The sequence below is a fragment of the Denticeps clupeoides genome, chromosome 14 (assembly GCF_900700375.1).
Source record: "Denticeps clupeoides chromosome 14, fDenClu1.1, whole genome shotgun sequence".
Lineage (NCBI taxonomy): Eukaryota > Metazoa > Chordata > Actinopteri > Clupeiformes > Denticipitidae > Denticeps > Denticeps clupeoides.
In genome coordinates, this window is record NC_041720.1 from 6,216,528 (window position 1) to 6,229,192 (window position 12,665).

The window sequence follows — 12,665 nt, forward strand, 5'->3', positions numbered from 1 at the left end:
GCCATCTTTCCCTCATCCGTATGAGTGTAACCGCGCTGGCCGTTCCTGTTTCGTGGCCACCTCCATTGTGACTGTAGCCGGCGTTCTCCGCCTCAGCGCGGTCGGCCGGAGGCGCCGATGGGGCTCCGTGGAATGCGCGCGTGTGCGGCGTTCTCGTCTGTGTGACCCGCTTCATCCTCAAGCCTGCTAATCCTCCTTTCCCCAAACATGCTAATCCCATAACTCCCGTAAGCGCCGCTTAGCGGGCGCCATTCAGCGATTATCCAAAATGGCCGCCTTTTTTGTGGATTTCGTTTGTAGCGTTTGCAGAATAAGTATATCGGAAAATAAACTCGGCCTTCTTTCGGCCTATTTTCATGCATTGTTCTCCATAACCGCAAAGGAAGTTGCTGGAAAGAAACTTTATTTTAATGGCCATCTCAGTGTCACTTTCTTTTGTGTTACAGGAAGGAAATCTTTTGGAATTCTGGAGCTAATTAGTCCAGGTGTCATTTTTAATAATATTCAATAAATAAATATCTCTGCCGGCGCTTGCACAATTATATATTTGATGCAAAAGAAATAGATAAAAATGACATGTGTGTATGTAGTTGTCCCCCAGCTGATGAGATGGACATGGAGAGAATTGGAGTTGTCAGGGACACACCCAACGGCAGATAAAATCAGTGCTGCTGTGCTTATTTTTTAAAGAAGTTGCATTAGCAGAGAGATTGAAACTCTTTTCTTTGGCTGATCGTGGGGTTGAGGTGAACAATGTAATGTGACTTAACCCTGAGTGTCTCCAGGACTTGTCCCTGTAACTAATGATTGTAATTCGCTCTGGATAAGGGCGTCTGATAAATGCCGTAAAACTCTTTTTCTTTCTTCTTTTTGCTTCCTATTTAAACTTTGAAGGTGTCCAGTTTCCAAGCTGTAGGCCATCTGCTGTTGGAAAGGTTATCAGTGATCTTTATTTATTTTATTTTGTTGGACCAGATATGACCGTTTATATGTGGCTCGGCAGATGTGGTCCACTGGCCAGACATATCCGTCCGTCCCCCGTCCCCCTGCTCAGAACCACTAACCAGCAAGGAAGGGCCCAGTGAAATGGAATCGTAAGAAACATGTCGCATGCTTCTGCGTTTCTCCGCTTCGGTGCCGGTGAGCGTTTGAAAGAGAGCGTTTATCTGTGTGCGTGGGTGCGTCACAGTTGCGGTCTACGGGAAACCAAACGACACAATAGGGAGGAAATGAACGGGTGTTTGACAAAGGCAGTCGGCATGCCAAACAAAATTGTTCACACACACACTCACACACACACACACACACACACACACACACACTCCCCCTCCACCCAGATGTAGCATGTAGAAATGGAGGTTAAATGCTCGGTTCGTGCTAGAATGTTTGCGCTGTGACACCTGGGACTGGATGCAAATGTCCCCCCGCTAACCGACCTCCTGTTACTGCGAAGTGGACGCGCGTCACCGCCTGAGGCCTGGTGGAAGTGCGAGGAGTCGCCCTCGGGCGAAAATTACGAAAGGACCGCTCCCGTGTTTTGTTTTTTTTTTGGGGGGGGGGGGGCATAATATTCGTAAAGGTTACGGTGGCATAACAATGCATAATCAGCACACGCGTCCACACTCCGATCGCAGTCTGTGTCCTCGTCACCCGTGTCCCGCTGATTCCTGTCACCATGGTTACCAGTCAGGGAATGATGTGCCGCAGTCTGTGCCGCCTGAAGCGCTTTCCTCAGGACGGTCGGCCGCCGATCACGGCAGTTGCAATCTGGCGCTAATAAACCGGACTCGGTGGCGCCCATTGGAGGCAGTTGTCATTACGATGAGGATGACGAGGGTTCTGCCAAAGAGAGCGAGCAGCGGTACTAATTAGCCTGAAGGGTGTGGCCGGGGGTCGCAACGTGCACGTCGGCGCTTAGAATCATATCAGTCCGTCTACAGGAGCCGTTTTTCCCCAAAATTGGTGCTCTCGTTTGTAAAAGGAAGGACAGAAATGAGAGGAGGATGTCCATCTGTCTATTCCATAACTGTTTGTGTGTGTGTGTGTGTGTGTGTGTGTGTGTGTGTGTGTGTGTGTGTGTGTGTGTGTGACTGCTCGGTTGCGTAAGTGTTATCTGTTGCCGTCTTTGTTATCTGTTTCATGTGATGAGGCGAACGTTCCAATTAAAAATGTGTTCTTGTTTCCAACGGATTCACTTTCCGTTAACAAAGGTGACATGCAGGACTTTGGTAAAATCCTAAGCGACAGAGTCTGTGAAGGTTCTCAGTCATCCAGGTGAATTTGTCTGAAGGCCGAGTCGTGGCACCTGGACTTTCTTTCTTAAATATAGAGACGTTTCATTCTGCAGCCAGAGAACTTGGTCAATCTGAGGGGAGTCGGCTTGCGCCCACAAATTTATCCTCCACGAAAATGTTCAAATGTTGTACAGAGAAGATAGGTGGTTTGAGAGGAGTGAGGGAAGCTTTGCATGTGCAAATCAACAAACTCAGACACAATCTACTGTGTCTCCAACCTATTTTGCTGCCCTTTCATCCATCCCCAGAAAAATCAGGCCCAATTCACACGTCCACCAGGTTGGCCACATTCAACGACCCGCTTAATGGGGGCAGGAGGAGCTGCCCCACCCTTTGTTCCACGTAACGATCCTATTCAAGGCGGGTTGAGGTGAAACCAACCTGGAGGGTAAATTCGTGGGCAGTGGTGGCCTAGCGGTTAAGTAAGTGGCCCCATAATCAGAAGATTGCCGGTTCCACTGAGCAAAGCACCGTCCCCACACTCCCTTTGGATGCTCCCCGACCTCATGGCAGCCCAGGGTGATGGGTTGGGTGAAGGACAACTTCCCTTGCAACTTGACAAAGTTGCAGAACGAATGCAACTCTGGCTGCAGAATGAAACGTCTCTACATCATAGAAAGAAAGTCCAGTTGCCACGACTCAACTTTCAGACTGAAGTATACCAGAGAACCAAAATTTGTGTGAGAATACACAGTTGTAGTGCAGGCCCGGCACCACAGTTAATCCAAATACCCAGGAAGCTGGTCGTGGTCGGCCCCATTGCAGCCTGGTGCATCTAACCCGTACAGGTAATGAGGTCTGTTCCACCAGTCACGTTTGTCCGACCCTCAGGGCCGTGCGGCCGCCAGGTCTGAACAATAAGTCAGTTTTCATTGGCCAACTGAAACTGAAGGGGAAACCGTGGTCGCCGCCCACGTGCTGCGCCCGTGTAGCAGCTAGTCAGACTGGCGCAATTTTGCAGCCAATTTGCTGTCCCGTGATGCGTTAAGAACCGGTACGGTGCACACGGGGTTTCCAGCGCGCTTCTGTGCGGTGCTTTTTTAAAAACTACGTGGCGACTGGATTCCGCCCCCTTTCTAGAAAACAAATCCGTGTTGGCCCGGTCTTCCCTGTCTGAAATCGTCCTCCTCGCGACCATTTTGAAGCCGAGATGGTTTAAATAGCTTCTCCACAAAGCCCCAGAATTGTCCATTCGGCGGCGCTTGTGTTTTTCGGAAGGTGGGCGGCCCTCGTTTATCACAATACGCACCGCAAAAAATGCTCCTGGAAATCGGTGCCACCTCCCTCCTCCCCACGCCAGCGTCCCGGCGGCCTTTATTGGCGGCCACTGTCTCCACCCACTCACACTCAATCTTCCACACGGACACCGGCCGAGGGAAAATGACTGCCGAGCGCTCCGAGGAGCGAAAGGGGGGGACGGAAAGAAAGAAAGAAAAAAAAAAAAAAAAACACAGGTGGACGTGGGAGAGAGAGCGCGACCGAGGAAGTGGGAGGCATTCATCTGAGAAGGTCCGATTCGAGATGTTTTTCTTCCTTCCCCTGAAACAATAGGTCGCCATTGCTGGCGGACAATGGCTCATTGTCGCACAGTCAATCAGCGCGCCAACGAGGCCCTCGGCTGTGCCGCGCCGTAGGCTGGCGACAACGCCGCGGTAAGGGCCCTGTGCCGTAGGGACAATGGCTGTCGTGACGGTCCTGATAGTCATGGAGAGCCAGCAATTGCTACAGCGGAATGTTCTACGTAACGGCCACTCATACCAGGTCGAAGTACCAGGTCTTACAGCCAAAATTAGTAATCTTTATTCCATTAAAGCGAATATGATCTGTTTAAAGCACAGCCCTTGCAATTCTAAGAAAGCACCGATTTGGAAAATGTAGTAGACATCTTGGGACAACAGTGTAACCAATACTTTGATATTCAAAAGAATGCACTTGATTGACAGATTCCTCAGTCTAAGGTTCCAGGCAGTTGGTATGGTGGAATGTTCTAGAAAAGAACCACTTGTCACGAAAAAAAAAATCATATTCATTCCACGTTAACAACAAAAAAAAAGTACAATCAAGTCCAATACCCAAATCTGGCCTTTTTCCCCTACTTAATAAATGTTGTATGCTGGGGGCTTTGCAACATGGATTTTAAGAAAGAACGCTTCTGAATTGGTAGATTCTTACTGAAGGCATCAAAACTATGAATGAACACATGTGGAGTTTTGTACTTAACAAAAAGTGGAGACCTGACCTCCACAGCCACCGGACCTGAACCTAATCGAAATGGTTTGGGGTGAGCTGGACCGCTGAGTGAAGGCAAAGGGGCCAACAAGTGCTTAACACCTCTGGGAACTCCTTCAAGACTGTTGGAGAACCATTTCAGGTGACGACCTCTTGAAGCTCATCGAGAGAATGCCAGGAGTGTGCAAAGCAGTAATCAGAGCAAAGAAACTAGAATATAAAACATGTTTTCACTTATTTCACCTTTTTTTGTTAAGTACATAACTCCACATGTGTTCATTCATAGTTTTGATGCCTTCAGTGAGAATCTACCAACGTAAATGCTCATGAAAATAAAGAAAACACGTTGAATAAGAAGGCGTGTCCAAACCTTCGGCCTGTACTGTGTGTTAACTCTATTTTGAAAAATATCTGGTTGAGTCGTTGTCAAAAAATCTCTTTGCTTTCGATGCCTAATTCCGATATACATAAAGTACATCTTGCAGTGACGTGTAGAGATCTGAGGTCCCTGGTAATGTAATATAGTGTCACGAAGTAGTAGTAGGAATCTGAGGGTTCTGTGGCACAAATTGTGTTTCATCCTGATGCCTCTGAAAGGTGTTTAGCCTGAACCAGTATGATTGATTGACTTACGGGCTTTTTGACGATGATTAAATATTCCGGAGGAAGTTTTAGAACCTTGGACGAGAATGCCCCACCCAACTTGCGATGACTTGCGGGAGAGAGGAAGAGCGCTTCAGTTCATAGCCCGGCTAATGGAAAATGCGCCTTGTTTTCTGCCTCCTTACTTCATGGCCACAATATCATAATTAACATAATAAAAAAAAAAAAAACGCAACTGATTAAAATTCTGTGGTCCTTCTAATGAGTGTCTTGGGTAATGAATATTTGAAATTCCCGCTATGCCTTCTTGGTTTCTGTTCGTGTCCGTGTTGGTCTGAAGCAGGTAGCGCTGATGTCCCGCTGATGTCCCGCATCTGTCCCCCCACTATAACTAGCTCGCTTCGCGTGCAGGGGACATGAATTATTAATTGCGTATTGAAGCAGGGGATGGCGGTGGGCTTGTTGTGCTGCTTATTGATGTCCCTTCTGCAGTCATGTCAGGTAAGGCCTGATTGGGAAAAACCCAAAAAAAATCCATATTTACTGATATTGCTGTTATAAATTTATTTTAAAATGGATATTTTAGATATTTTCTGTGACTTGCTATACTTGCTCTTCTCACATTAGTTACTGTACATTCTGTATGCGTTACGGTACATGGTACGGTATGGTATGGTACGGTACACACTCGGTATATGGTGCTGTTCGAACATTTCAGATTGATTGTTGTCTAAAATCTACATTTACACTAGCTTGTTTTAAAAGGTGAGCAATATTAATAATTGAATTGTTATTGATTGATTGTGCTGCCCCACCGAGACGAGCTCTTGCGGATCGACTGAGTCACGTGACAGTGGACACCGGGTGAACCGGGGTCACCTGGACCCACCTGAAAGGGGACATCCGCTCTGACATTCGCGCCGGCGTTTTTACATTTCTATCTGTTCGCTGGCGGGATGAAAGTGGCGTAACGACCTCCGCTCCCTCGGGGTTTGGACGTTCATCACAACCCCCCCCCGTCTGTAGGCTGATCTCGGGCGACACCGGAAAGCTCCCTCACGTTAACCCCGATGCGGCGCTGCAGCTCTGACGAGCGGCGTCAGGATTTGGAAAAAGAAACGAGAAAAGAAATCTCCGTATTCCGGAGCCGCACAGAGGCCCGTTTGATGTGCAGGGCGTCATCAAAGCAAGGCAGAGGTAAAGGGGGCTGGCGCGGCCGCTCACGAGATGCACCCCTAATCGTAAAAAATCACAGTTCTCGGTCGCCCGCGGGGAGGCCACACGAAAGATAAGAAATCTTTATTTATTGATTTATTTATTTTTGACCTTAAATGATTATTAGTCCGTTTCTAGTCACTCCCACATATTTTCAGGGGACCGGAGCTGTTGCACCTAAAAGAAAAACATTTAATGCGTTCATTTCGTGTCAAATTTTTTTTTTTTTTTCATGTAAATATTTGTGAATCCGATTATTAAAACTAGTACGTCGGGGGCGACGTGCAATAAAAGGGTTTTGATTGCAAGAAACACGAGCACGTAGACAGACGGGAGAATGACCATACGATAGGATACAATAGGCGTAAATTGACAGATGTACACAAACATAGACAACATACAAACTCCGGGCCGAATCGCAGAGTCTTCCTGCTCGATCATGACCGATGTTTATGAATGTATAAAATGTGTGTGTGTGTGTGTGTGTGTGTGTTTGTATGGCCGATTTTATTAATCAGTTAACAGAAATGGACACGTTGGAATTTTTTATTTTAGAGTAACCCTGCCAGTCTGAAATATCCTGCCCACTCTCGTCAGTGGGGGGGGTCTTTCGAGGTCTTCCTGTCGAATTCTTGTGCTCGGAGGCAGTTTGGCCCTGGCCAGACTCCAGACAGCTGGCCGTCGGAAGGCCCCCAGGAGAACATTCCAGAAGCGGACCGCACCGCACCGCACCGCACCGCTCTTCTAATAGTCGGAAGATAGTTAATAGTTTGCATAAGTGGGATCATTAATGATTTCCCCGTCCGAGGTTTGCCCAGCGCTTCACCCGGCACTTGCGAACTCTGACCCAGATGGGAGTTGTGTTTTCGTACGCGCTCTGGATTTCCTGGTGGTGGTGTCGGGGACGTCTGCAGTCCCGGCTGTGTTTGCGGTTTGCCCGCGCTGTTATTACATTACGCGGCATGTGGCTTTTTATTTTCATATTGTTGTGGCCGCGGTGAGCCGCATGACAGGCACGTACCTAATATTACAACACCCCCCCCCCCCCCCCCCCCCCCCACGTACGTCACTCTATAAATATACTTGTTTTCAGTTTCGCTGTGTTCTTTCTTTCTTTCTTTCTTTCTTTCTTTCTTCCTTTTCTTGAATTATCCAGGAATGCAGGGGTCTTGTTTTTGTGAAGCTTTATTTAGGGGAGGCAAGACTCTACTTACACAATTAAACCTTTTTTACGGTGGAATTTGACCTGAAAAATGAATCAGGCATTATTCCCGCCCTCTAATAAAGCAGATTACATGCGCTGCTTTAGCTCACGATGCAGCAGTGGACAGCTGAGCCGTGCGTGAATGTAAGATGGTGGTTCTTGGAGGATTTCCCGCCAGAAGGGTTTCATTCCAACATTTCATTCCATTCCGCGGCTGTAGGAGCAGTTATACAAAATCTTTTTTTTTTTTACCGTCCGGGTGTGCAGTTGTGTTTTGAGAGAGATGAACTGCCCAACGTCACAACCGTACCACCCGAGGGGGTGCTGTGGAGGGCTGATCTGCTAACCTTGGCGCATCACCATTTCAGGCCAGTTGCATCCAACCAGTAGGAGTGTGTCATGGTGTAGCTTTTCCTATGGGGTGCTAATATTATAGGGAGATTCTTTGGGAAATGAAACTTATTTATGCTCAGATAATGTGGAACATCATTTCATTTAAATGTATTTAAAAAAAACAAAGGTTTTGTAGACATTTGAAACACAGTTACCTCTTGTGATTTAACACTTTTAAGAATTTCAATTAAATTCCAAGCAAATTATCATTACCAGACATTCAAAGTTCAGTTTATATATGTTATATTGAACAGTGAATCAGGCTTAATTAAAATATTCATACAATGCAACACATTTTAACTCTTAGTACTGACTATGATATGTTAAACTTAACTGCATTCATATAGATTTTAGACCAGTGACATTGTTGTCCCGTGCATCAGGCTTGGTCATCTTGGTCATTTTAGTAGCATATATTTGTAAATGCTACTATATTTTGTTTTATTGAAGAGTTACACAGTTTTGACACCCGTTGTACATTGAAATATTTAGTGCAAAGGTTTGCTTATGGAAATTTACAGAATTCTACTGTGGAAGTTGGTTTTAACAAGTGAGACTAGTTTTCTGTGTCCCGTGCATCACTTGGCAAGTTTTCCAACTGCTTGCATGGCTTTCGTCAGAACTTTATATTGAACCACCCAATAGTAAAGTACTACATACACGTCACACTTGTTCATAGTTCTGACCACCAGTTATGGGGATATGGGAACTTGTGTCATCAATCGTAGCGAATCGTCTCTAAAAAAAGAAATGTGTTATTAGTCTATTTCATTTTGGCCCGTTGGAGCAGGGAGTCTAAATAAACATGGTTTCTGTTCAGAATGTTCTGTTTGGATATCATGATGCATGGGAAGATGCACCATCTACAATCCACATGTGTTCATTTGGAGTCTTGCATTTACATTTACATTTACAGCATTTACCAGACGCCCTTATCCAGAGCAACGTACAATCAGTAGTTACAGGGACAGTCCCCCCCTGGAGCAAGTTAGGGTTAAGTGTCTTGCTCAGGGACACAATGGTAGTAAGTGGGATTCGAACCCGGGTCTTCTGGTTCATAGGCGAGCATGTTACCCACTAGGCTACTACCACCTTGTCTTGATGCCTTCAGTGAGAATCTACCAACGTAAATGGTCATGAGAGTAAAGAAAACACATCGAATGAGAAGGTGCGTCCAGACTTTTGGCCTGTACTGTACATCTCAAGCCGTTAATGAACTGATTTAGAAACCCCTTCAGGCGGTCCGCCAGCTTCGTGAAGGCACATTATGACCCCGTTCCGGGCCCATGGTTTCCTCCTCGGCGCGCTCCTGGTGTCTCTCCCCGCGGAACGGCAGTGAAAGGCCAGCTCCTCTTCGGTTTTGATTAGGCGTTACCGCTGTCTTAAGGAGATTTGATAACTTAGTGCGGGAGGCAGATCTCTGGCCGCGTACCAAGACCCCCCCCCACCCAAAACTCCCTCCTGAAAGGCTGGAATTACATGGTGCTCTGCCGCCTGACAGGCTCTCCTTCTCCGCTTCCCATTAATTACAACAGCAAGCGTCCCCGCTCTTTTTTTTTTGTCCCTCTTTCCCTCTCTTCACCCCCGTCTTCCTCTCTCGCTCTCCCCTCTCTCTTTTCTATTTTGGTGTCGGCGCGCGGCGCTCCGCCGCTGTTGCTAGGGCCCCTGGTTGGAGACATTGAACGTGTGAATTCGTATGAAAAGTGGAAGGGGGAGGAAGTGGCGATGCTCGCGGCCCACGTAGATGCGGCGGCGGCGGCCCACTCTCTGGAGGCCGGCGCCCCGTGGCATTTGCGTGGTGCCGGCGGCGGAGACGAGCGGCGAAGGCGTGACCTCCCGCGCTGCTCCGGCCCGGAACGTAATGGCGCGGGGACGGAAATGTAACAATTGGGCCCCGCCACCCCCGCCCTCGGTCAGACGCCGGCCAATTAAAACAGTCCGGTGCCGCGGCGGCCTACGCCGTTTGTGTTTTTTCGGGGATAAAAAGGCCTCAAGGTTACCGGCGAGTCGGCCAGCTGGGTCGAGTCACGTGACCCCGACTCGTTTTAAGTGAATTAATCTCCCCGGGAGTTGGCGCGGGACCGGGCATCGGGGGTGAGTTGACGGCGTCTGAAAGGGCAGGAGGGAAGAGGGGTGGAGAGGACAGATGGGCGGAATGCCGTCGGAGGCGGCGAGAGTGTGTGAGGCAGCAGGAGAGAGAAAAAGAGAGAGAGAGAGAGAGAGAGAGACACCAGGATGTGTGAGGCGAGTGCGAGATCAGATAGAAAACCGCAGACTGCTACAATTCATAATTATAATATATAGATGGAATAACTGCTCCCTTACCCCCATTTCACCTTATCTTTACCCTGAATTCTAGTTTCAGACAGGCTTATTCAATCTCATTGCTAAATCTGATGAATATAGTTGGTTAATAACTACCTGGGTTAATTTGCTGATGGAAATGCAGAAGGATCGTGAACGGTTAGTGGCCACGTTGGCTCTGCGGTGGCATTTGGTCACATTTGGCCAAAATAATTATTCTTAGGACGTGATTTTAGGCATGTGTGCACCATTGTTCCCTGTTTGTCAGAATTCTACATCTATGTAATAATCAAGTTGTGTGAATAAACATTTATTCCTTTTCATTTAGACCCCCCCCCCCCCTCTCCAAACATCAACAGCCATACAAGGTCTTCAAAACAGCTTTCCTGTGGAGGTATTAAAAGGAAATAAATCTGGTTTCTGCTGCAGGTAGCCCCTACATTTCTGGGTCTATTTAGCTTCTTAAAGAGTAGAACTTTGCATTTAACACCCAGAAACTTGCGCTCGTGCTGTGGCCTGAAGGCAGCTTCCTCTCCACACCCACAGCAGATCGATACCTCCACCACGGCGCCCTCCCCGCCGCTCCAGCCACTCCACCGCTGGCTTATTTTTAGAGGACCTGACTTTGGGGTAAATGGATTGGAACCTTTTTAAAGGAAGGGGAAAGCGTGCACACGGGCGTTTACTCCCCCCGTGCTTTACTTATTTATGGCGATGGGGTAGCGGCGGTGCGTGAAACGGGCGCGATGTGGGTAAATGGCAGAGAGGGACCGGGACATCCCGCTTGTAGGACGGGTTTGTCCATTTCCAACACACAACGGACGCCATTTTAGGCCAAAAAAACGTTTATTCCACTTTTCTGGTGCACGTCTTAAATGATAAAGACTAGCTCATGCTACATGTGGTCTTCTGGTCTGGCTGGAGATGCTGAAGTTCCTGAATTCAGCCTGGTTCAGTTTGTTCCAAAAGAGACAACTGAACACTTCAACAAGTTCAGATGATCCAACTATGAGCCTTATCCGCTTTTGCAACCATTACTTGGATTAGTTGCTGCATTATTCGTTTAACACGCCGGCCGGATTGATTTTTAGAAGGACAGGAGGAGAGTTTTTATATCTTCCCCCATCATGAACCGTCAACCGTGCGACGGGACGGCTTTTGGAATAACGGTTAGTTGCATCACAAGCAGAGCTGCTATAAATATCCCTGCAACACTCAAAACCCCTTTTACCAGCCCGGATCCAGCCTGACCCAGAATCCCCGGTGAGGCGTCCCAGCGGTGAAGAGGTCTGTTGCGTTATCTCCACCCCCCCCCCTTCTTCTCCGTTGCCATGTCTCTATCTGCCCGGACGTTCCTCTTCTGGTTGTTGCCGGTCTGATCTCCCGACGCCTCCGCTGGGTGACGGGCGCCAGACTGGAATTTACCGAGTTCCTCTTTAGACGGTGCGAGAGGAGGGAACGAACTCCGCTTAAAACGGCTTCATTTGCAGTAGGGGCTGGAAGCGTCGGCCTCCTCGGGCAATGAAGAAAGTGAAGATGACTACAAAGGAGGAGAAGAAGAAGAAGAAGAAGAAGAAGAAGAAAGTGTCTGAGAAGCAGCGATCCTGAGGCGTGCTTGCTGAAGTTTAGTGGGTATCGAGGAGGAATTCCCAGGACAAATAAAACCAAACCACTTTCCTCTGATTAGTTAGAATAATCACACACACACACACACAAACACACACACGCACACACACACACACACACACACGAACTGGCTGTGGTAGACGCAGTAATAAAAGGTCGTCACTGCAGAGTTCTGAGAGAGCCATGAGGGCTCTAGGCTCACCGGACGCCCCAACTGAGAGGAAAGGAAGTGTGTCTGTGTGTGAGAGAGGGGAGCATGCGTGAAGCAGTGGGGCAGTGGTGGCCTAGCGGTTAAGGAAGCGGCCCCGTAATCAGAAGGTTGCCGGTTCGAATCCCGATCCGCCAAGGTGCCACTGAGGTGCCACTGAGCAAACCACCGTCCCCACACACTGCTCCCCGGGCGCCTGTCATGGCTGCCCACTGCTCACTCAGGGTGATGGGTTAAATGCAGAGGACAAATTTCACTGTGTGCACCATGTGCTGTGCTGCTGTGTATCACCCTCTGCCGATCCAAAAGAGTCTTGTTCCTTGTCCCCAGTTCAGTTTTGGCTTTGCCTACTGAGCCGAAAGCTTGCAGCCTACTTACAGGAGCCACCGCTGGACCTGCGCTGCATCCAGGCAGTTCACAGTACCGAACTGCGGCTTCCTAGTGCCGATGGGATTTTAGTCCAGTTAGCTCAGCGCTACAGGATGGAGCGCTTTTCTGAAACCCGCGTGCGAATCTCGGAACCATCTGGATGAGATGGTTGGAGGTGTGAGCTCGAGGTTGGTGTCCCAGCCTTTAGCCGCGGAGCTAG

General features: G+C 48.3%; 1 protein-coding gene across 2 annotated transcripts in view; it reads left to right on the forward strand.

Annotated features, from left to right (window-relative positions):
* The window catches only part of sipa1l1 (signal-induced proliferation-associated 1 like 1), a 69,367-nt gene that overhangs the window by 18,492 nt on the left and 38,210 nt on the right, over positions 1-12,665 (forward strand). The window lies entirely within an intron of this gene.